General features: G+C 41.0%; 1 long non-coding RNA gene across 1 annotated transcript in view; it reads left to right on the top strand.

Moving 5' to 3' along the window:
* The window catches only part of LOC109284047 (uncharacterized), a 133,411-nt gene that overhangs the window by 98,534 nt on the left and 8,295 nt on the right, over window positions 1–26,582 (top strand). Inside the window, exons 2-3 of the long non-coding RNA XR_009460871.1 lie at window positions 16,707–16,801; window positions 26,251–26,317. This is a non-coding gene — a long non-coding RNA (uncharacterized LOC109284047). The remainder of the gene's footprint in view (window positions 1–16,706; window positions 16,802–26,250; window positions 26,318–26,582) is intronic.

Raw genomic sequence — 26,582 nt, 5'->3', positions numbered from 1 at the left:
TCCACCTTTGCCTTTCAGCTGGGTAAGTATGCATATGTGAGGGAAAAATTTTGCCCTGCGAGTGGAAATATTATTCCAACGGGGCTTGGAAATACTCTTATGAGCCAATTTGACCATCTGCAGTATACTAATTGTGTTCACAGATTTTGAAGATGGATGGCTGATCTAGCAAGGCACTTGATATATTAATAAAACTAAAAACAAATCAGCAGATTGAAGAATTGGTTTCCAAATTAACAAATAGATCAACTTCATTATTAAAAAAGAAGCCATTCATTCCCTGTTATACTCTCCTAAATCACTGGTTGAGAGAAAAAATGGCACTCTTCTTGAGAAATCACCACAGATATTTTATTATGAAAAAAAGCAAACAGATAATACCTTTTACCCCTGACCTCCTGGCATAAATTCACCAACTCAAGGTGAATTTATGGATGCAAACTGCCTTAGGATGATAATATTTAAGAGGTGTCAGGTTCACATAGCCCTGAGACAGATCCAAACTGCAGGGCTCTTCATGGGCTGGATCCTGACATAATGGCAGTGGCAGGGTAAGAGATGGTGACAGCCAAATCCCTGTCTCCTCTGGGAGCCCCACAGGCCAATTGACATGACTCCATGGGCCATACGGTGACACCCCTGATATAATCCTTCCCAACTGGATCATTACACAGAAGGGGAGTAGAGGGACTGTACCATTTCTTAAGTTTACCATCTGTTTATGTCTTGCCTACTTTGTAGGCTGCTACAGAAACAGGAAGGCCTAATAACTTTGTTTCCATAAGGATGCTAGTGAGGAACTAGATCCTATGGGTGCAGACAGAAGTGGCAATGTTCACCTGATCTGGCCCCAGAAAGAAGTCTACAGCCATGACCAAACAGAAGTACATGGCTGAGGTCACTTTAAAAGGGCCCAAACCCACAAAAATTTGAACCCTTATTGTATGAGGGTTCAGATGAATATGCTTCACAATGGAGCGTGTTCTGTAACTTGTATTTGCAAACCTCCCAGCCTGTCACTGTTTTCAGAACAGGCAGTAGGAAAGGGAGTAGAGGAAGTTTGGTCTAGGGGGTTTTTCCAGCTGGTGCTGAAGGGCGGGGTGGCTGGATTGGAGGCCCCCCGCAAGGTGGACAGGCCCCAATCCACCCAGCCTACCCTCCTGTGCCAGCTGGGGAACTCCAAGAACAAGTTCCCTCTGTTCCCTTTCCACCCCCAATTCTTAAAACAGCATCCGGGCTAGGAGGGAAGAGTGGCTTTGCTACAGAGACTGGGCTATAGGTTCACAGCAAGTAGCTGGAATCCCTAACTCCTGGACCCAACAGCAAACTTCTGTTGGGTCCAGGGAATCGTTGCAACTGAGAGTGCTTCCTGCAAAACAGTACGATTTGCAAGGGGGAGCTGCTCTTCTGTCTGTGCCCTACGAGCTCCTGAGTGAATTGACTCTAGTTGCCTGAATGGGACCTGAGCCAAAGCCCATTGAAACCAGTTTTATGACTCTCCTTGACTTCAGTAGATTTTGAATCAGGTGTGCTATCCTGTTTTACTACTGATGCTGTTACCTTAAAATTCATGCAGAATAAATGTAATGGACAAAATACACCAATAAGTAGCAGCTGTCATAAACTGTGACTTACAGTATTAAGCATCATCAGCTTAATGGCTTGGTGGATATTCTGCAATATCTACATAGCACAGCATAATTTGATACCACGGATAAGCTCTTCTCAACTCTTCTTGTAACAAATATTTACAGGAAAGCAGAAATCCTCACAAAATGACTTCTGAAATCAAGGGATAATACATAACACAGAGTATGTGGAATGGTAGCTTAGCAATGCCAAACTCTACAAAGCTGACTGATATTGTCTCATGAATGCACTTTCATACACCCCCACATTGCATGGAATTGCTGTGGAAAGCGTGGTGAAACTGGGCAAAAGCTGAGATAACAGTAAAAGAAATATATTCATGCACTTCAGGTTATTCTTCTGTACAGTGGCAACATAATCACGGAGATATTTTTTTAAACCAGGTTTTAATGAAGGAAGAATGCCGTTTATGCTTTACCTATAAATGATATATGACTACGTTATGTCCATTATTTCCAGCAGGGATGAATCATTTGTTTTTTCCCCTGCATCTGTTTTCTTGTCTATGAATGAATAACGCATCACTGGACTTTCTGTTGCCACCCTGTATTTTTTTGAAGATCAGCAGACTAAGACAAATGAATGAAGACTAATTTAAAAAACCTGATATGTTAAATACTATTCAGTTTACTTCTGCAAGTAAGACCAGCTGAAATTATCAGGGTGTCTTTTGTTTAACAAAACCAGTTGGGTAACTTTAGATTAAACAAAAAGCAATTGAAGAATGGACCCTATTTTTATGAAATGACAGCAGAAGCATCATGGGAGGTAGGAGGGCTTGGTATCCATAAAGCTAGGCCAATTATGACTACTATTCTGATTACAAGAGGAACAGCCAATATAACCTCCTTCTCCTTTTTTATAATAACTATTTAATAACAGATCACTGTTGGGCACAGCTACCCTACCTAAGCACCTGAATTGTCCACATCCTTGCAGTATTTGCTGGAGCAAGCATGCCAATACAAAGGCAAGCAAAAAGTTCTGAAAATAGCCAGTAAGTTTGCCATTCAGAGTAAATTGGCTTGAATTCACTTTCTATGAATGTTTTATTAAATTAATTCATTAGCAGGAATTTTTGAAAAATGGTAGACTTTAAGTAAATGCGGGAGACTCTTCATTAGGGCATTTTTAAATCCATACTTGTAAGTATTCCTCACAAAAATCTAGTTCATCCAATCAAGAGAGCAGGATACCAACTGTATCCATTTTATCTAATCAAATCACAGGAGGTTGAACAGCAGTATCAAATACTCACAACAAATTGCTCATGAACAAATTATATAGGCTGAAGTTGCAAACAGAATCTATTATCTTTTGGAATAGCTAATAACTTCAAGATAACCACAATCTACTCCCAGATAAATTAATCCCATCATGTATTTTTCCTGTTCTGCTGCCTCTAGGGTTGCAAAATCCCCATGAACAGAAGTCTTCTGTTTAGGCAACCAGCGCAGCAGAAATGGTGTGTTCTCTTACCAGCATGCCTAAAAAAATAGTCCTGCAAACAGAACCGAGAGTAGAAAATAATTAAATTAGTAGGCTTTTTAAAATTTCACACAGTATTATCAAAAGAAAAAAAGTTCCCTGGATTGAATCTAAAAGAAATACCATTGTATTACCCTTAACAATGCCTCTTCATGAACTAAGTCTGAAAGCAAGTGCTATCTTCATAGGCATCTTTGGAGATTGTAGAAGGAATTCTGAATTTCCCAGAAGACAGTGGTTTGACTACTGGACTACTTGCATCTTTCCAGTTGAGAATGCTGCAACCAAGTAAAGGGATTTGAATGCATTTTGGCTCGCTGCCTCTGCTGTTTTGATTTGCAGACTGGCCAAGCAGAATGCAATTAGTGGTTATTGACACCTTTTCCAGGAAGAGCTCATAAGGGAAATGGGAAATTGAAAATGTCTTTTAAAAGATGGGAGCAAAATACTGTATCAAAGCTTGCTGGTAAATAAGGGAAGCCCAGAAAGGTGCTCAGTCAGAATATTTGTATTTCTGAATCATTTAGGAAAATCCTATTATGGCTTTAGCTACAGAGACATCCCTGGTGTGCAAGATAGAGGCAGTTCATAATATACATAGTGTTTTCAGCTAGAAAATAGGGCAACCTATTGCTTCTGTAGATGGCAATGTTACAGCCCAGTTCCCATCAATAGAACATAATCTCATTGCAGCGGGCCATACCCAATATCAATGAAACACTTGTATTGCAGATATTTGTGGACTGCCAGCACCTAAAGGACAAAAAGACTTTGTGTTTTTACAAGGTCCAATATTTCCAAAACATATTTATGAAACAAGCCAGCTCTCCAAGGAGGCAAAGTGCTTACATGCAAGTATCCACAGACAGAGTTCTCTGTCTTTTTTCTGATACTTTGTAATATTTCTACCTCATACTTTGTAAATTTCCACTAGCAATGTCAGTTATACAATTAGTCCCCTGTCAATTAATGCCAAATTAGATGCCTGCTGTCAGCGTTCCATAGCACTGACAGAAAGTATGGTAATAATTTGTAACCAGGATAACTCCTAAAGCTCTGAGGAGTTGACATTGTTCCCTGTAAAACTGTATGTTGCACGTTCGCTTTTTGCTATCTGCAGTCCGTGCAAAAATAAAGAGAAGTTTTGTTGTGCAGTTTGTCCAATGATTAAAATATAATAGGCTAATGAGATTACAAAAGCTGATTGTGAACAAGACCAATTGTGTTAATTGGAGACTCCTGAATGGCAATTTGAGCTGCTGCTGCTGAGTTTTGAAATATAATCAGTTTTACTAATTTTATCTGATTTCTTAATGAAGCTTGCCTTGAGCAATTGTTCTATGTGTTCTTTAGCAAACAGCGTGTGTCATAACTGCTGACATTAATCTTGATTACTTTAGTTAAAATAAATAGTTATACTTGGGCGGCTTTCAGAAAATACATCAGTGTGAATGTAATGTTAGAAAGAGAGGGGGCTTTATTTTTTATGTCTGTTGTTTTTTCTGTATTGTACTTGCAAAGTCCCAACTGTGAAAGATATATCTCTTGCGTGACCTGATTGCTTTCAGATCCTCGTAAATGGACCCATGTGCTGCACTTCTGTTTCTCTACAAAAGGTATATTTACTTCAGGGAAGAGGAAGTGACAGGATCTTCACCAAAGAGAAGTTTCTACTATCAAACTTATGATTGGCATAAGGCCAAAAAAGCTAAAGAATATCTCAGGAAAAAATACTACAGAGAGCTCTCTCATGCATGACTCTCAAAGTTGGCGCACACATTCGTAGTGCCTCATGCTCCAGCTGCTAGTACTAACACTCAAGACTATAGAAATGCACTCTCATATAGCTTATTTATTTTTATGGTCAATTAATATACTTAGGATGGCTCTTTAGTGCTTTTGCAGTGCACTTGATGGGATGCTGTACCATACTGCTTGATACAAAGGACACAAAAACATTAACAAAAATAAACACTGGAAAAGGTTTGGAGAAATTGAAATATAAATGAGGACTGATTGAGAGTAAGCACAGCTAAGAATAGTCCATATTCCTGAATTCCTGTTATATTAAAAGCCTTTATTTTATAACTGTAATGCTTCCATAAATAAGATGATTAGTTTGATTGATATTATAGTTCTTTCTAGAGCTAGCATATTACAACATTATGCATGCAGTTGATAGCAATTCTTTTGAGAAAGAGGACATAGGGTATATTGTTCATTTGTTATGCCCTCTGCTTATAGATTAGGTAAATAAAGAAGGTTTAATCTTGCCTGGCTAGTAATCCATGACCCACTGATATAAAATTATATAGAATAAACATAATAGAATAGCTTTTTATCCATATTTACTCAGCATTTTCTCTAACTACACAGTGCCATGGTTACAGCACATGAAAGTGAGTGAAGTCTTTCCTCTTAGATTTAATATAGCTGAAGGTAATGGGCATTTGCCAACTCATGCATACATACTAGTAAATTGTACATAATGCTGTAGAGGACTAAATGGTTAACAGAATATTGATGTTTGTTACTGCATTTCAAGAATGGATGAACCTCTGAATTCCTTACTCAAATAAAATTTCATATGATTCTACAAAAGTGCCATTAACTTGTCCAAAACAGTGTGGTCTGGAAAATGGTCGCTATTTCCATCAGAACAGGTTCTTACAGGAGATTACCAATACTTCCTGTTTTCTACTAGTCTGGAAAGACCATGCCAAGAGACTTGTATATAGTTTTGTGGTTCTTCACACCCTGATCATGAGCTAGACAAGGAAGTAAGCAATACATTAAAAACTAACACAACTTTTTGGAACAATTTCAGTTTGGTTTAGTGTGAGTTTTAAAGGAAGGTTTCCACCATACATTCAGTGCAAATAACTTTCACCCTGAAAGTTTATGTTCAGTTCAAGCAAATGTTCAAGCATGCAAATGCTTATCCAAATGACTACCCACTCTGATTCTGCATAACTGATAGTCACAAACAGAGGCATAATGGTCTGGCCAGGCTCCTGGGGTAGCTACCACACATAGTGACAGCGGTGACTTCTGATTGGCGCTCTGCTGCTATGTCAACAGCCATTTATTTCTTCGCTGCCTGCCCCAAGTCGGCACCTGGTTGCCCCATCCTAGTTATGGTCACAGATCCACCTGAGCTTACACCATCAGAATAGCAGGGTTAAGGCATGCCAGTTTTTAATGGCACAAAAAGAAAAGACACGGCCAGCATCGTATCTGGCTGCTTCTGACTGAATGACCTGGCACTCAGTTCCAGGTGGCAATGGATTTCAGCACAACTCATTCACTCCTCAGCCAGCATACCATATAGTGGGTTAAGATCAGGGAAAAAAGACACATTTATTCTCAAAAAGAGTCCTCATGAGGGCTTGTACCCAAATAATGAGAACAACCCGAAAATAACCAGAAACATTATTAACAATAATGCCCAGAGTAGATATTTTAGTAAATTTCCAAGTGTAGACATGCCTTAAATGTAACATCTGGTTGATATTACATGCCCAAGTGCCTTTTCTGGATTAACCAACTCCCATCTAGCTAATATGTCAAGTAGGGACAGACAGCAGTAAACAGATAGTGGGCTTGATTCTTATTTACACTATGGCCCTTCCTGCAATTAATCACATCAATTATCACATCAATCATTGCAGTTAAGAATTAGGCTAAATATGATTAAGAAGTCACTTCCAAAATATGACTAGAATTTTAGCCCCATATGCATTTAAGGGTGCCAGCTTAGAGCTAACCACATTAGCCCTCACATTTTACATTAGAAAGGAGGATTTTACTTCTGAGAGGCTCTCTCTGTAATCTGCAGACAGTGACATTGCTGCAACTTTAAAAGGTGTATTAGGGTTTGAGAAAGCCAGTGGTAGACCCTTGCTGTGCTCAGTGCAAGAATGGCTACCGAGTTTCAAAGCTCACACATATTTCTTAGGGGTCTGGCAGCACACCAAAACATCAGCCACTACTAAATCAGCCTAGGTTCAGCAGACATGGATTGATCCTTTCTTGTTGTGTGTGAGAATCATTTCCCCCAGCATGACCACTGCTTTAATCATGTACTTTAAGCATAAACAGAATGACAGATTTTACAGTATAATCTGGTAGGCACAGCAGTCTTTTAGAAGAATGATTCATTAACCTAGAATCTATGTTTAAGTAAAAAAAAAAGGCAAGACAACAAGAAAGGGAGAGGGAGAGGGAGGGAGATTGGTTTTGTTTGCAATTTAACACACAACTGTGATGCACCCGCCTCTCGAACGCATTTCTGTGTCAGGAAGGGAAAAAAAAGAAACCCAACAACAACAACAATACATCAAATAAGGGAGGGCGGGACATAACTTTATTCTTTTCCTCTCTGGCTGTAATCTGAGCGTACTTTTTAAAAAATGAAAACACCTTTTTATTCAAAAGAAACATGGATATGTTATTGTTCTCTGTTTTGAAGTAAAAACTGCATCTGTTATTAAAACAAAGCATAATATTAAATTACTGGCTCATTTTTGTTTGGGAGACAAACACAGCAAACACTGGTATATTTATCAATTCCCAAGGAGAGAATCCAGGGCCAGGTTTGAATTTACACAACATTCTCTGTGTAGCATTCTGGCAATGTAACTCTCATTTACACCACTGTCAAACCAATTTCCATCACTACAACTTTGGAGACGGTTATTAGTGCAAAAGACAACCAAGCTTTCTGTTTTCAAACTGCTTATGGTGGTGGCTTTAATAAGACAAGACACAGATATAAAATTGATCTTATTTGATATTTCCTCATTTTGAGGGTCAAACTCTGCCCTCTGTAAATTCAGAACTTCAACGAGTTCACATTTATGTATATGCAACTGCAGAATCTGTATATGCTTTCCTAGAATTATAGGAATTATATTTGCCCATCATACGTACATATGTAGCTTTCCTTCCCCTTGATTGCAGCATGAAGGATGTTAAATTGACCCATTACTATCTTTCATGTTTTGTGCATGAATTACATTTCAAAGTTTGACCTCCTGGTAAGAAAGCATGAAAAAATAAGTCTTGCAATTAGGGGATATGATGATAGGAAATAGACTTATTTTCAAAAGTTTAATTTAAATGCTTTGAGCAACAGAACATAAAGGATTTATACTGTCCAACTGTTTACTGCATGTGGTGTTTCTAATTTCACATAAAGCCAGGGGTAAAGCAAGGGCAGGGTACAATGGTACATACCACCCCCCCCCCCCCCGCCCCTGACTTTGATTTGTGGTCCACTCAAAGTTTAAAACCAACAACTACCTGGAAATGACAGCAGCATTTCTGTTCAGACAGCAGGGAGGAAATAACTTGTCTTCATGGCTCATTATTATCTACCAGATTCCTTTAAAACTCTACAACCTTCTTTCCTTTTTAATAGACTTGATGTTCCACTAATCAAGCTTCTGTAATTCTTCAGTCTGTTAGCTATGCCTGGTAATGTAACTCCTATTTCACAGCCCTGCATACTGTTTTTAAATCTAGGTAAAGAACATTAACTCAGGTATGAAAATAACTTTCAGCGAATCATCAGATGTACTGTCAAGATGCTCAAGAAGGGTAGATTTTTTTATGAATCTGAAAAAGAGATGTATATTTAATCCTAATGACTACAGGACTAATGAAAAAGACACCTTTTGATTATTTTTGCCTAGTTTGTTGCATTGTTTTATACATTATATATCACATAGCAAATTAATGCATATTCCAATAAAGATATACTTTGTTTTTGCTTCTCTCTTAAACTGAATAATATATCCTTAACCCTCCTACCATATCAGTAAAACTTTTAGTGTTTTTTTAACTGGATAAAAATATGTTCTGTTATATGTCATGATGCACCACAGCATCCACACTCTGCTTTTCAAAATCCTAGATCTGGCCATGCATACAGCATATGGGATTAAGAGATTTTCCAGCCTTTCAGGGAGATGATTTTATACACCAAATCATCAACAATGGTTAGACTGGATCAAAGGTCAACCATCTGATGTCATGTATCTCCATGTTATTTGGCCATATTGGGGGTAGATTGCATTACTGTAACAGGATGCAGCAAAAGGAATAGGATGGATCTAAGAGAAGAGGTGGATTTGAAGGGTGTTTGTGACCGAAATGGGCATTGAGACAGTCAATAAGTAGCCTTGATCATGTACATGTTAGGGAACATCTCTAGTGATTACTACCTCTGTCCACAAATGGAATCATACAGATTCAGCCAAAATGGAAGATCTGCCTACTAGCATTCTGCTGTTTTCCATTTGCCCTAGGGAATGGCTATAGCTCCTTTTCCTTCTTCATTCAAACTAAGGCTTTTATAAACAAGAAGAAAACTAGTACCAGATGGAAACTTACTTTTATTAATGTGAAGACCAAACTGTTACTTAACCCTTTCTACCAGGGATGTAAATACCAACTGGAAAAAAAATCTGTTTAACCTGTTATATTTACAATGGTTAAACAATTAATCAGTATGGCACACCCTGTCCTGGTTGGCTCCTGTGGCTCAGCCTGTGGTGTGCCCCTCCATAGCCCAGCACCAGCAGGGTGCTTCCAGCCCCCCGTCCACAATGCATGGCAGAGACTCAGTGGCTCCCCAGGACCCCAACTCTCTAGTGCTGTGCCCTCACAACAAACTGGGCAGGCAGATGAGTGCTCTCTGAGCCCAGGGCTGGGCCCAGGCATGGACAAGCAGAATGTACCGTGGGGCTAAGCTGCAGGCCTTGGGAAATTGCCCCATACCCCCTTACCTCCACCATGCCCCTGCTGCAGGCCTGTTTGGGGGTGTGCATGGGCACTGCCAGCAGTGGCAGCTGCAACAACATAGGGTGCTGCATTCAGCCAGGTGAAGGGATGGAGATGGGTGCTGCAGTGCTGGGGTCCAGCCTCTGACTCTGCAAAATCAGACATGGCAGGGAGGGGAGAAGAGGGCTGAGCCCTGGGCCTGCTTGCTCTGCCCCACCCTGCCACAGAGGAGAGGCTGTACCCACCCACCCAGAGCAGCACAGGGAGCCAGGGTCCAAGGCATTGACAGGCCCCACTAGGTAGGCAGTACAGCCTGGAAGCTGTGGGTGGTAGCAGCGAGTGAGACGCTTAACCAGCCTGCTGCAGCCACTGTCACATGGCTTCCTGGAGCCAGCTGCAGCCGCACTAGGAGTGCGGGGGAGGGAAGGGGGGAATGACAGGAAACCCTGCCCTTGTGGACAGCATAGCAGGGGGAGTGGGAGGAGTGACTAGTACCTATGGCTAGGCTCTGCAGAACGCACGGTGCAGCCACTTGCAGCCTTCCCGCTGACTGTCACAAGCAGCTTGGGCTCCATGGCAGGTGGCAGGGGCCTGCCCAGAGCCCAGGCTGCTAGTGGCAGGTAGCAGGGAGACTGAAAGCACCTGCACTGGGGTCCATGAAGCCTAGCTATAAGTACTAGTCACCCCTCCTCCTTGCTCCTCCCTTCTGTCCTGCAACCTTCCAGTTCCTGCTGGGGCACCGCACGGCTTCTCTTCCCCACCTTCTCTCGCGGACTGTGTCACACCCCATGCTGAATGATAACAGGTAAACTAGAACTGGTTTTCACTGAGCTCATTAGTTAGATGATTAATAGTTTAACCAATTACGTTGCTACTTTCTACCTGATGCACCATACATGAAGGGACTTTCCATTTCATTTATGTTTCCACTACCCTTGGAAACTGGAAAGTGTTAAATATGTTTATGTTTTCTTTCTTTCTTCTAGACCAAGAACTCTCTCTCTCTCAGGTGATAACACTTCTTAAACATCTGCAAAACACATTACACAGAGAGTTCTACCACATCCCAGACACCAGAAATCTCTTATGGGTCTACCTCAACCTTTCCTGGTATTCTATTCACTTTCCAAACAATTGCACCTGGGAGTAAAAAAGGGTATATTAAATAGGATTTCCTCACCCCATATAGAATCCTTTATTCTTAAAGGGTAATTGCTAAGTTTAATCACACCCATATCTCAAGAAGCTTGCTGCTTTAAAAGCATTTAGTCACTAACCCCTTGTCCTTTGACTTCGTTCTTTCATCCTCATTTTCGTAAACATCTGCTGAAAAGGTAGGAGATTACAAGGCCCATTTTTCAGCCTTTCTTTATTTATTTGGACTAAATCAATGGTTTCAAAGATATGGCCTGTGGAGCCATGCCATCTGGCCCATGGAGGGGCCAGGATTTCAGGGCGAGCAGGAGGCAGGAGCCACCACCAAAATCCAGGGCATGCAGCCCCACTGGGGATATGCTTCAGTGGCAGCAGAATGAGCAGCAGCTGCATTAATCCCTTGATGTGGCTTGCCCCATCACCACCCTCACTCATCCTGTTACTGAAGCATCATCCCTATCTGGTCCATAAGGAGCTCCGTTGTCTAGACCTGACCTTGGAGGTTGGTGGAGTTCGACACTCTGGGACTGGATATGTGGATATTTGGCTAGGTAAGTATTAATCAGGCACATACAGGTAGGGGACTTTCTTATTATCAAGTCCGTTAGAGAAGACTGACATTTTTCTATATTGGTTTTATGTTGTTCTTCCATTATTATTTAATTAGGGTTTTTTTCTCCTTCATGTATTTTGTCACAAGTGACTATGGTTTTCTCTGTAATCCATTGCTTCAAACTAAGTGCTCTTCACCAAAAATAAAAGAGGTGTAACTTTCCAAACCAAAAAAGAGAGGAATGAAGATGGAGTTCAACACTAAGATGCACAGAAGCCTTGATCCAGCACAGTATTAAAAATAGCTTTAAGCATAAGAATAAATCTATGACAAGGAATCATATTTGGAATAGTTTTTCAGCACTCCTCTGACCAAACGTGTTTGTCAGGGCAAGCTAACTAGAACTATAGAACAATTCTGTGAAGCAGCTCTCAAGAAGAAGAGACAACAATCTATGGCTGATGAGCCCAGATCTGGCTATGGAGCCACTGGATATGTCCTGTGAATCCTGAAGGCTCCAGAACTGTTGTGGTAGCGGAGGGCTTTTGTGACTGGGCTTTGCCAGTGCTGCACTGCAGCCAGGTGGTGGGGAGCTTCAACCATGCAGTAGCTGGGTGGCAGGAAGAAACAGCAGAGGTGCTGGCAGTCCCAGGAGCTAGGTCCTAGCATTGTCCTGCCTCAGACCTAAGTCAGGTCATCCCAGACTGCTGCTGCAAAAAGGTTCCTGGCCACTGTTCCAGCTCCCTGGGCCTCTGCCAGGGTGTGTGCAGTGGTAGAAGCCCCCCTGCACACCTGGACAAGCTGCCCAGGCTCTGACCTTCCCCTGGCCCAACTGGGTCTCCACTTACCCCTGCCCCTGCCCCTGCCCCACTCCCTCCCTCACCACAGGAGCCTTGATCTGCCCCCACCCCCATAGTCAGATTAATGAACAGGCAGGCCCCAGGATCCTCATCAGCAGGGAAGTGAAAGCCACAGTTTTAAACTTTGCGCCCATTTTTGGTGCCAAGCTTAAAACTGTGGCTGCTTCCACATTTGCTTTCCTGGGAGCTGGAAGCAGGACCCCTCTTCCACCAATGGGTCTGGGGGAGCTGGGGCAGGGCTGGGGTCAGGCTGGGAGAGCCATGCCGTGCTGCACCTGGGGAAGGGGGGTGGGCCGGGTGGCACCACGTCTGGGGCGAGGGGGCCAAGCCAGGCTGGGACAGCCATGACCCACCTAGTGGGGGGGTAGTTGGGGCCAGACCAGACCAGGAGCATCGCATTGCACTGCACCTTTACAGGTGGTGGCACTGGGAGGACCTTGAGGGCTATAGCCCTCCAAAATTTATCTTATCCCCCTGTAGCCACTCCTCTCAGTGCTGCCACCTGCCCACAGAGACACAGCATGGCACTTTCAGCCCAGCCCAGCTCTCTGCACCTGCATGGCTGCAGGGGACAGCCGGACAGCAGCTCCCTGCAGGTCAGTGTAATGGGGGCCAGGCGGGGGGCAAGACTGAGCCGTGCATGGCTCACAGCGGGGGCGGGGGGGGGAGGGCTGCCTCTGTGTGGTCGAGAGTGGGGGAGGGGGAAAGTCCTGTGAAGGGAAAGTGTATGTGTGTGTGTGTGTGGCTGTCTCTGTGTTTGTGTCCATGTACAGAGAGTGAGAGTAGAGTGCACACGCCTGTGTTTGTGTGTGCCTATATGTGTGCATGTGTGTGTGCACATTTAGCCATAGTGGGGACAGGAGCTGGGAGAAGTGGAGGGCATGTGCCCCCCAGCCCAGTGGTGTCCACCCAGCCTCCTTCGCCAGCACTAGGAGGGGAAGGGGCCGCTCTTCCCCCCTGCAGCCCAGCTCCCATGGGGGGAGGGACCTCCAATTTTGTTCTTGCCTAGAGCCCCAGTACACCTTAATCCACCTCTGCTCCCTCCCTACTAACTTGCTGGCCAGGGGGGCGGGTGGGCAGGGCTGGGGGGGGGCAGTAGATTCTGGGTTGCCCTTTCCTTCAAAAAGTGATCTTCACCTTAAAAAGGTTGGAGACCACTGCGTTAGACCTTTGTACTGTAGCTTGCAGTAAAATACAGTCAACCTCAGTTAGGTTGTTTTCTTATCTTCCTTGTCTTTCAAATTAAATCAAAGCTGACAGAATAAGGAAAAGATTAACACATTTGGATTTGGGAGCAGAAAGACTGATTCACTCTTATTTATGATGCCTGCCTGATTTTTGATTTGGAACAAAAGAAAAGCATCCAGTTCGATTTTTCAGGCACATGCCAAGCATGAAGGGATACCAGACTTAAACCTTCCTCTGTGACATCATTCTGAATGACTCTGCAATGTTCCCTGCAGCAAATATCCAGAAAGGTCATGGCAGTTTGCTTAAGCAACTGAAATCCATTTGCTGTCCTACATACACTGTATTTGGAAGAGGGCTTACTGTAATTTTCTTAGTGTTGGAAAAGTTCACAAGCCAATAGTGGAATCTTCATAAACAAGCAACATGGGCTCACCATCATGATGAAAATGAGCCTGTAAAATGCAAAGTAAAATGTAAGACTGAGATTTCTTTGGGTGACAGAACACAGTGTTGTTTTCTTCCTCTTTCTTCCATGGGGACTTGTAGTCTGCTTAAAAAAAACCTGCCTGTGGTCAGAAAAGAATTATAAGAAAAGGCATTGTCATACTCCACAGTTCTGGCTGGTGTGTGTGTGTGTGTGGGTGGGTGGGTGTGTGTACACACATACTCATACTCCCTCTCTCCCTCTCTCTATCACACACATACACATTTCTATTAGTGTTGGAAAAGCTAGTATAGCTATTTTGCAGAATAGTAGTTTCATTTCTTTTGCATCTTGTGGTTATGGTTAACTGTGGAATTTGTCATGATGTTGATTGTCCATGAGCAAGGAAAATCACTTCTTGATTCTCTGATAAATGTAATAGCTTCCATAAGATGTCCATATTATCTTTATGGGGGGGGGAAAAAAGAAAAAGAAAATCTACCAGATGAACCCATAGGCCACGTCCAGATGTGTAGGGACATGCACCTGCAGCAGCGAAAATAGTATTGGCACAAGTTTGTGCTGCTACTTTTTTGCCACAGCACATGCCCCTGTACATGTGTTTTGTGGAGGGACATATTGTCCTGCTTTGGGAGAACTGCCTGTGTCTGGCTCCTCCTGGCTCCTGGCATGCTGGAGGAGCTGGGGCACAACTGAAGGAGCAGAGACACTCCAGATGGCAGCCAGAGCATCTCCTAAGAGGACTAAGCCTCCATGTCTTCAGGCACATGCTTCTGCCACATGCACCATGCCACATTTTTTCCTGGTGCTTTTTTTTTTTTTGCTACTGGGATTTCCTGGTAGCAAATTTTGGCCCTGTACTGCAAATGTACACTGCGGGGCAGGTTTTAACATTCCCCATGTCTGGTTGGTGGCACCACAAAGAGGTTTATGGTGCCACAAACTGCACACCCCTGCTCATCTGGACATGGCCATAGAATTTATACTCTGCCTCATTTGGGGTCATTGCTGTTGAAAGTCTCCAAAACTCTCCCTCCCTCTCCTGCCCCCGCCCCCTGCAAAAAAAAAGAAACATAAAACACTGATCAAAATTCCGTGGTTTCATCGTAATAAATATATTGTTGGTGCCTTATCTTCACAAAGGTCTATATTTGTAAACTTATCAGAATTGAACTTTCGCCAATAGTGCCTTATGCTTCACTGCCCCTACTACCTTTTCTTTCTATCAAACAAGCCAAAATATATACTTAAGTTCTTCAAACTTTTATCTCCCTCCACCATTCAACAAATTGGCATGGTCTGACTCAACATGAAAGGAAAAATTTATTAGTTCTAAAATCTTGAAGAACATATTTTTAATTGAATTCTTATTTCAGATCAGATCAATTAAAACTGTATACATTTCATAGGAAAAATTAATAATCAAAGTAAAAGAGAAATGCAGCATTCATCAGTTTCTAACATAAAAATGTAAAAAAAAAAACAAGGAAACTATAAATGTTTGTATTGAGCCATATAATTTTAGAAGCAAATATATGAGTACAGTGTAACTGCCTGGGTAGCAAAAGTAATAACTAACTTTCTAGTGAAGGCTATCTTCAACAAAACAACTTACTGGATACCAACTAAAAAAATGTAACTGTCTGTAATAAAAATTAATATGTACAAAGTCAAAGCTAGATTAATAAAAGGTGTTTTTAAACAATGCTTGCTAATTAAAATCAGTAATGTAAAAACTCTGACAAAATCAATCTACCTTACATGTTTGTATACACTTAGCATAATGGGGACTCAACTCAATAGCATCATACAAGTAAGAGCAGTTAATTATTATTCCATCCCTTTATTTGAGATCAGAATGTAATTGTGAAAATCCAGATATAAAGATTCCTAATGGATGTCCATTCTATATAATTTAGTTCTGGGAGATGGTTTAACTTTCACCCATAGTTTCTAGGGAATTTCCTTATCCACTTAAGTACACAGATCATATTCAGATTAGACTGGCAACTTTTCTGACAACTGTAATGTAAGATCAAAAATGAGATTTTAAAAATTATTTTCTTGCCTTGAGTGCAAACAGATGTTGCACACTGAACTTATGAAAGTGCTGGTAAGCTTCAGAGTATGTTATGACTGAACTCATCCCCTCATGGTCAGTTAAATCTAAAAGGAAAGATACGGTGTTCATTTTTTTATTTCATACCACATTTAATAGCCAGCAGTTATTAAAAAAGCAATCATTATATCCTCAATAAGCTAACTTTTGGTGACAAGGCACTAGCCGTTTCAAACTTTTATATTTTTTTGGAGACCATTATGTGAAAGGCTGTGTCAATGCAACTTTGGCCAAATGTGAAGTCCTCAGAGTTCTTGACTGTTTTTCTCTCTCACTGGGCTCTCAATAGTTGCCTGCTTTTATTTTTAGTAAGGTGCATAGTCTGGGGGCTTTAACCCATTAATCTTCAGGGCATGATGTAATAATAATAGATATTATCTATTGATATATTAATGATATATTAATTGTGCATGCTCTGATACAGAAATTGATTGAAGTCGTTTCTAATTTTTGGTGAAGGTTTGCACAAGTGACAAGTCCTCTTCAGGTTCTTAGACCAAGCCAACTACTCTGGGATCCTAGTAACCAGTGATGGAAAGAGTGTCTCACTTGAGGTATGTGAAAGGAACTTGATTTTCATCTAGTGCTGAGTACCCAACACATGAAAAACATTGCCTTTAATGTGCCCCAAATTGCGTTTGTAGAAGGCAGAAATCAAAAATCCCTAGTCACTTTTGAAAACATTGTCCTGAACCAATAAATAAAGCAGGTTGTCAATACATTTATTTCCCTAAGTTACTTAGGTGCTTCTGAAAATTCTACCCAACCATGAAAACAGATTACAATAGTAATTCATACTTTCACAGAACTTTCTACCTAAGGTTCTCAAACATCAATAGTAATTGATAGGAAAGTATAAATCCCATTTTTCTATAAACCAGAAATAGAGACACAGATAAATTAAGTAATTCGCCCATGTCCCACAGAAAGTCTACTGCAGAACTGGAAGCAGAACTCAGTGCTGAAATGCTGGCCCCATTCAAGTTAATAGGAAAACTTCCATTAACTTCAGTGAACCGGGATTTCAGCTTCGATTTCCTGAATTCTGCAACATCTGTTTTAACACAAAGACCATCCATCCACACTGCAGAAGTGGGGAACAGAAATGTTATTGTTTTAATAAGATTTATTTCATTTGAAGTAGGAGATGTAATCTATATTTTCTTGATATCTTGCTTCTGAGACTTCTTGTCAAATCACTTCTCTTCTTCTAGATCAGGATGCTTTTCTTAAATAAAAAATTAAGTCATATAGAAAATGCTATGCCATAAGGGATGTGCAAAAGCAACAGTTCTTAGGGTTCACAAAACTGTTTAAAAGCATTTCATGTACTGTACTTAGAGTTATCTTCCTAAGAACGTATCACATAGCACTGTTTCCCATTTCCTATTTTAATATTTCCCATATGCAAAATAAAAGTACTGTATATAGCAATACCCATTCTTTTAAATCTCTGTCATCAATAATGTTCAGCTACATTCTGGGTGCAACATTGCTACAAAAAATCTTTTGACAATCAGATATGAATTAGGTTAAACAGTGAAGGAAAAACATCTTCTCATGCTGCTTCCCTCTTTTCTTTAAGGAGTGTCATCAAAAATGGCCCTGCCATCATCTGCTACAATGAAATTCCTCATATGTTCATAATGCAGTGTCGGAATCTCTAAAATTGTTCCCCATAGGTTCCAACTGAGCCCCTGAAGGTTCATTTCAGTTTAATTTCACCAACCAGAAAGGGACAGTTATTTTTTCCTGCTCAGCATCTTTTTCATGTACATGCAACACACATACACACTCCCTCCCTTCCAATTGCACCGAAGTTCAGAGTAGCTCTGACCATTCCTGCACGCGAACACAGATCTACACAACATCACAATGCATAAGACCCTAGATGGGTCATTCGCTTCAAGCCAATTTATTCACATTTGCAATGGTAAGATTGATTTTTCTCCTGAATTTCTGAGTTTATTTAACTGATTTCAATAACTGCCAAGGAGGTGGGGGCTGAGAACGTCTTCAAGGTTGCTGTCATTTGGAATTTTATGTCCTTCATTTTCTTTCACTCTGTATGCCTGTCACATCGGCTTAACTGTGAGTAGCATACTAGCCAGTACCTCTGGCATACTGTATATTAATAGAATATTGATATAGCCCAAATACTGTTGTGGGATTCATCATTTGGTAAATCCTCTGCCGTCTGCAGTTTTACAGAGCCGTTTAATTAGCAATTTTACAACCTCCTATTCTCTCATTAAATTAATTAATAATTAAGTTCAAATATAGGCATCTTTAATGTCATAATTATATTTCAGTTTTATGGTCACCAGAGTTTAGCTCATTAGGCTAGGCACTCATAAACCGGAGCTCTGTTTAGGAGCTGAGGCACTGCCGTACAGGTAGACTGCTTCCGTTTGGTATTTTAATCTCTCTCTCCCTTTTGATCTCTCCCCACTCCATTCTCTTTCTATATAAGCGCTGGCATTTTCCTGTGACAGTTGTGTCTTTTTCCTTCATTTAAAAGGTTTAAAACCACCACCACCACCAAGAAAACACCAACAGCCCACAATACACAGGTCCTCAGAGGCTCCCTGTTGATCATCACTGGAACAGCATTTTGACACTGATCTACAGTACATCTGTTCCCTGTAAATATCAGGAACTACCACCTTCAATCACTGGCATTCAGCAGAAGCAAAACACATATAGCATAGTATCTATCACATTGTAGTCCTATTTGACCATATGATTTATAAAGACAGAGGACTTACTAATGGCATTTCTCACAGTATGATTGTTTTATATTTAGGAGATTTATTTCGGGTATTATCACTGATTAAACCAGCTTAGTTGAGAAGGCAAAGCAAAACTTAGCTTTGAAAATGTTCTAACTTAATTTTGTTTGCCTTCACATAACCAGGACAGCACTAATTATCTCTTTAGTGTAGCTCATGTTTCTAATGTAATTCATATGTAAATTATAATCTAATTCATATGGGAATGTTTGTGTTCCTTGAATATTCTCAGCAATGAGCACAAACAGTGAATTGAAACTGTTTAGAAATGAAAACTTTACGTTGCCTTTTTCAAACTGTCTTTGATTTGTTTTGGTTTGTTGTTTCTTTTACAGATCTTGTTTCGATTGAATGGTTAAAGCCAATATTTTCAAACTCCGGTGCCTAAATTTATATGCTTAATTCTATATTTATGCACCTTGATAAGGGGTCTTTTTTGTTTTGTTTTTTCCCCTGAGTGCACCCTGCTTCTCTGTCCATTAGGCCACTTTCATTTAGGCTCCTATATGTTATTATTATGCATACTGCTATAGCACTCACATGTTGCAGCCATGGACCAGGAGTCCACTGAGCTAGAGCTGTGGCACAGAAGATAATTATGGTCCCAGATGTATTTGCCTTACTTTAGTTTCAAGACACTGGCCTAAAAAATTTAATGAAATTTTAATTTTCAATCTCATACCTTTTCCACCTTTCAAACTTTTTTTTCTCTGAAACTGTGAAAATGTTCCCTACAACACCACTCCTCACAACCCTACCTGTAGCTCTGTACAAAAAATTGAACCAAGCTCTCTCTGGTCTCTCAGGCACCAGAGACCTATAACCACTAAACTACAGCTGTTCATTTCCTCCTATCTTGCTCAATCTCCTTCCACCTTGCCACATCTTCACCTATCTTTTTCCAAATCATTTTTAATTTTATCTTCCCATTGTTACTTTGGTCTGCCTTGGGTCTGATATCCCCTGCTTCAACTCCCCAAAATTTGCCTGACATGCCTTCTCTCATTGGTTCTCCCATTTTATTCTCTGCACTCATATATTGCTCAAGGCATGAGGGGTGCTGACAGATGTGGGGGGGAAATACCGAAGAAGCACATTAGTTTGACCCAGGTCTGCAGCGTCTATAGATTGGGTGCTTCAGCAGGGCTTTTTGGCACTTTTATCTAATAGCTGATTCAATCAGCTATTAGATAAAAGTGCCAAAAAAGCCCTACTAAAGCCCCACTAAATCACCCAATCTATACAGACATTGGGTGAGCTAGGTTCAGTTATCATAGTGCCTCTTCTGGTCATGCATGGGGCTCAGCACAGGGGCAGGCAGAGTTTATGGTAAAGCACCGGGACTTTTTCTTACATCTGTAAGCAGCCCAGGTCTTTTGTAAAGGTCCACAAGCTCCTGATTCTAGCCCAGCTAACATAAAGTAATCTTTTCTGATAGGTAAGTAAAATCTCACCTTTAATCTCATTATCAGAATAAAAAATAGGCAAGTAGAGACTGGCCTTGATCTGGTAACTGTTCAACAGAGTTTGGAAAAGGAACCTTATAAAAGCATCAATTCAATCCAAAGCAAATTCCTTTAGCACTCACCAACAAAAGAGAAAAAGAAAAAGAAGCCAGAAACCTCCTTCTCCGGTCTTGGATTGCAATAGAGAAATTCAAAATATACATCACTGCACATGTAACCATCAGACAACATAAATGGTAGGAAGCAAAGGGGAGCAAAGAGGCAGGAAGACTGTAGAACTTCAATTAAAGTGTAATTTATACAAAGTAGCAGGTGAGTTATCAAAAGTTGATGTAATTTTCTATGTCCTAGACTGAAAGCTGTAGCTGAAAGTGCCCCTGATAATCCATAAGCAAAGCTTCACTTTACATATTAAGGAATTAATAAAATAGTGTAGCGGTTCCCAAACTGTGGTATGCATACCTCCAGTGGTACACAGACAACCTGTGAGTGGTATGTGCACAGGCAGTAGAAGGCTGGGGAGGAGGGGGCATGCAGACACAAACACCCACTTGCAGCCTGCTGCAGGTTGCCAGGAATGCAGCCCAGCTGTGTGTGGAGCAGCGCCCAGCAGGTAAGTGTGTGAGAGGGAAGGGGTGTGGGGGAGAGAAGGGACAGAAAGGCAGATCAAGGCCCCCACAGTGAGGGAGCGAGTAGGGCAGAGGGAGGGACAGGGGCTGGGGTGAATGGGGCCCCAGGGCAGGTTGTGGGATGGTCAGAGCCCTGGGTGGCTTGTCCAGGGGTGCGGGTGGGCTCCTACCACTGTACATACCCCAGGGGAGTCACGGAGGACATGTGCCCCCCAGATTTGTACACAGGGTGGAGGTGGAGTGCCTGCTTCACACTGGGCTCTGCACCCTGCTGCTGTTGCCTCGGGAGCTACGTGCAACGACATGTGCCTTCCACCACCAGGCAGGCATGTGACACAGCTCAGCCAGCGTGCAGGAGGCACCTGGCATTGTGCGTCGCTCCTGAGGCAATATCAATAGGGTGCAGAGGCCAGTGCACATGCCTGCCTCCACCCCATGTACAAATCTGGGGGGCATGTGCCCCCCATGCATCCCCTGGCCTGTGCGTAGTGGCAGAAGCCCCCCTCCCCCCTCCTCCCCCCGCGGTGTCCCTGGAGGAGAAGCCCAGGACTCCAGCTTTCCCACAACTTGCCTCAGGGCCCCATTCATCCCTGCCCCTGCCCCTGCCTCCATTTTAATACATAGTCTGTTACCTATGTATATGAAAAATTTGCCGGTGGTACTAAGGCTGTATTATTTTAAATTGGTAATATGCAATCTGTCAGAGTTTGGGAACCATTGAAATAATGCATTTCTTTCATATCCTGAGGGAAATATCTTTGTGTTTGCACCACCAATACCACCTCTCCACCCTCTCTGAGCTAAAACAGCTGTGTTCCTGGAAGAGGAGTCAGGTCCAAAATAGCTATTTTGGGGAGCATGAGCTGCCAAGGGCTTCACAGGAGTTCATATGGAGTGTATCCTCTCACATTGAACCCCATACCTCTTCATAGCTTGACTAATATAAATTGAGAGGATACTGGAGACCTCCAGTATGACAGTAGTGCCATATACAAGAGGACTGTTGAAAGGAAAAAAAGCTAATGAGGGAGAGCATTAAAAGACCTTGTGGAAGAAAATTCTTAACATGTTTGTTTTGCTCGTTGCTGACCTTGAAATACGCTGTGGGAAGGATACAGAGAGAGCTTTTAAGATTACCATATTTTTCACATATTGCATAATTTCAAATAAGACATTCACCTTGTTTTGGGAAGGCAAAATAAAATAAAAATTATTGTTTCAGAGTCATGGCTCCTCAGCCAAAATCTTCTGCCAATTTGGCAGTGGTTGTGGGAGAAGTAAACCCTGAGCAGCCATGGGAGCAAGTAAAACTGAAGAGTAAACTCCACCCCTGCTGCATGTGGCCAGAGGGGAGTATAGCCTCCAGCAGCTGTTTCAGCATCTCTATGCTTCTATTCTGGCACAGAAATCAGCTTCTGCACAGACATGAACCCCAATTTTCGTTGGCTAATTTTTGTAGGGAAAGGTATATGTGATATGCAAGTAAATATGGTAATATTTGTCTGTTGCTCTCTAGTGGTCATCTGTAGTCATACAAATGAGCTCAAGGACCATTTTTAGAGAGAGAGAGAACACGTACAACTGGAACAAGTCTAATGACATGTGAATACATCAATCCCACCTCCATTTCCTTTATTTTTAAGGTGGTATCTGAGCCTCCTTTGTAGGAATATCTGGCATGCACTCCAAGGAGGCCAAACACTCAAGAATTATTAAGAAAAAGAGCAGTGTGGACAAACTATGTGCATTCAGGGAAGCTGCTGAACCACTTCTTGCTGCCATCAGAAAGGACTTCATAAATGATGTACTTTACAAAGACTGACATTGTAACACCTACTGCATAATTGCATTTATATTAAATATGCACCCACGCACACACATACACATATCATGACGACATAAGAGCTGTCCGAAACTATTTTCAATAATTGATTTGCTGTTTAATTGAACAGCATGACTGACTAACATAGCTCATTACTTTACTCATTAGTTAATTATCGAAGAAAGTAGGACAAGTCAATAAAATGGAAGGCTGTAAATTCCAATTCTAATTAGCACCATTTCCTAAGAGACATATTTAAGGGCAGATTGGCTACCTGAATGTCCCAGGACCTTGTAGATGAAGGGAAAGGGTAGACTTAACATAAATCTAGATTACAAGCAAGCAAGACTAGTAGATAGTAGGTAGATAAGAAAACAGGTGCTGAGCCACCGTTAAACACCCTGTTTAAACTGGAATATTGGCATGTATTCAGCATTGGAATTTCTGGGGGTTTTAAAAAGGGAATGCATATTTTGAAATAAATGATGCAAACTAAACACATTTGCCTCTCCTAAACTCACTCCCTAAATCATTCCATTTCTTTTTTTTTTAAGTTCCGAGTTTACTCAAAATGCCGGTATGTCTACTACATCCATAAAATTTTCTGCTGGATGAATTTCAAGCATTATTTTATGTAAAAAGAGAAATCAGTTCAGTGATGCCAAATGTATCTGTTACCCTCTTATTATTCATTTTTATTGACTATTTTAAGAAAAGCTGAAATCCTGAGGCAGAGTGTAATGATTCCAGTATATACTTAGTTAAGCTGAATGTTGAAGATACTATCCCAGGAAGGGGGATCTCTTGGAAGTGCATATATAATAATATGCAGACATTTCCATCTATTTACATACTTAAACACATATCCAGACAGAGTACTAGTCCAAAGAGACTCTTGTTGCTCACAAGGGGGAAAAATCAGCAAATTCCTTGACTTGTACAGTTTAAAAAAATTAAGACTGAATGATGTTTTTTTAAAAACCATCTAAAGGATGAAACTAATGAAAAGGTCCTGTTGGAAAGTTTGTGCGAATTGGATTACAAGCATCTTCACATCACAGGGAGCAAAAGACACTTTTAAATTTCTTTTCTTTAATAACATATCTTATGCATGTTCCTCTAGAAGTGGATTACATTTTAAATTCTTCTTTCCAGTTTGGTAAATGAAAATACATAGCAAAAGCATTACTTAAGATTAATTATACAAAGAAACTGCCTTTTGAACAAAGCTTTCATTTTGGAACTTTAAACCATTAGCTTTCCATTACTTGATAAAAAGCCATAACAAACACAAACGTCTTTCCTTTAACATACAGTATCTTGCTCTTGTTTTCAAGGCACAGTCACAATTTATTATATATTTTTAAGTATTAGTACATAGTCAAAATATTCCAAAGACCACATGATTTTTTTAATCAGCATTTTAAAGAATCAAGCCTCTGGTGTTAATAAACCAAGATTGAAATTTAGGTAAGGGAAGTGAAAAGCAGTTGTGTTGGTTAATGGAAAGCTCCTGTTTAGAACAACAAAAGAAAAATTCTTTAATGATTTCAGTAATTAAAAAAAAAATAATTGTGGTATTTTATTATAGTTGTTTGTGTGGTGGTATGTGCATGTATACTTAGATATTCTCATTTTGTTCATGGTAGTGAGACAGTTCCATACCACATAAAATCAACCTGGGAGAGAATTTAGAGAAATACATTTCCACAATTATAAGCTCTCCTAGCATGTGAGATCAAGTTCAAGGTACTTTAGCTATCTATGAAATGATCACCTTCAGCAATTGTAAGACTTTCTGACATATACTTTCAGTGTGGACATGGTAGCACATGATGTGTAGTTGTGTACATTTGAGTGTTATAAATGGGGAACTTCTCTATAAGAAAAAGGGGTGCGCACATATTTTCTACAGGAAAAACAGTAATTCTCAACCTTTTTAGACTCAAGGCACCCCTCCAAAACTTTTCAATGGCACACCATTAAAATTACCTAATATTAACATATGGTGAATATTTGAATATACACGTTGTAATTATATATTAATTAATATATTATTATTTGATTATATCATTCTAATCATATTATATTCACCCATTCAGGATGCTGGGGGGGAGTGCTTCCTTAGTTCTGTCTAGCCCAGGGCATGTTCACTAAGCACAGCAGTGGACTCCCCACACATGGGGACTCCAGGTCACAGGGGACTGGGAACCACTGGATTAAGTTCCTCCCTTAGTTACCCTAGGGCAATCTCCTAAACTTTGAGTCTTGGTCCTTAACGAACAGAATCCAGGGCCACCTAGCCAGCAGGGATGAGGCACCAAGTTGCACATGAAGCATGTGGTGAGTGCTAAAGGGTTGGGAAGGGCAGGGAACAGGCAAAAGGGTGGGTAGCAGACAGGCTAAGAGGGTACCACAGCATAGTCACTTCAGTCACCATTGCTACTGCCATAGGGTGAAGCTGGTTCTTGTGGCACCCCCATTGCGAGCCACTGGACAAGGAGTTTCTGGAGAAACAGTCCAAAGCAAATGTTCAGTTACTTGCTTAAAAATGCAAGGGATCAAGAATCTTATGATTGCCAAGTGATTTTGAGTGCCTGTCTTGAGTGCAACTTCAGAAGTGTTGCTCACCCACTCTCCTAAGCAGGCTCTTCCAAGTTGGACTCTTAAAAATGGAAGTATCCTATGTCACCAGGCACACCTGAAAGTCTCGGCCAGAATTATTTCTTCTAACAAGTAATGTTATAGCATTGACTACATGCTGCTTTAAGGTCATCATAATGCTCTGTTCTGGAGCCCTTATTCAAGCAGTGTTCTGCAGACAGTATACACAGAAGTATCCTTATTTAAAAAAATAGCCCTATTGTACATAATTGGACAATTTACCTTACTACACCTTCAGGCACACATCTGCAGGAGAAGGCTTAGCCAACAGGGTAGCATATTGCTGTTTTTAAACTGAAGAATTCAGTGACTGCTGATATTTTCCCAAGTTTCAAGAGCCTGCTCCTGATGATGATGACATGCTACTCTCCTGTACACTGACTTGGCTCTGGGTATATTCTCTTTGCAGGGTTTGTCCAGTTTTGACCTGTTCAGTATTTTGTCAGTGACTCTTTTTGTATTTAGGCGTTTGCATGCTGATGACAACGGTTACCATGTATACGATCTTTATTTTATAGCCTGCTTATGTTTACAAGTTATACAGTGCAGAAAAATCCTGTGTGTGTTACTTCAGTTAGTTTTTCTGCTGTGCTACACCCATTCAGAAACATATTGCTTTATCATTCATAGGATCAATTGAATTGTGAACTGTGAAGAAATGACAAAACAACACTGGGCCACATTATCACGATACAAAGTAAGGCCTGAAGTGATTTGTTACTACTGTATCACTGTACCTATTGCCTTGTCATTTCCATTCAAACACGTACCTAAGATTTTCCTTGGTGGTTTTCAGCTGTGTTTTGCAAGCATCATTTGTTTCTTATATTAAACACTTCCAGGAGTGCATACGTGGCTGATTACCTAGTTCAGTCCTTAGAGTTCTCAGTTCCAGCTTATGTAAAATATGCAGGCTGCAAGTGCTTTGGTGAATTTTTAGTGGCCCTCTTTTAAAGATTTGG

Source organism: Alligator mississippiensis, chromosome 3 (assembly GCF_030867095.1).
Source record: "Alligator mississippiensis isolate rAllMis1 chromosome 3, rAllMis1, whole genome shotgun sequence".
NCBI classification, from domain to species: Eukaryota; Metazoa; Chordata; order Crocodylia; family Alligatoridae; genus Alligator; species Alligator mississippiensis.
This window is presented reverse-complemented; position numbering and strand designations above follow the sequence as displayed.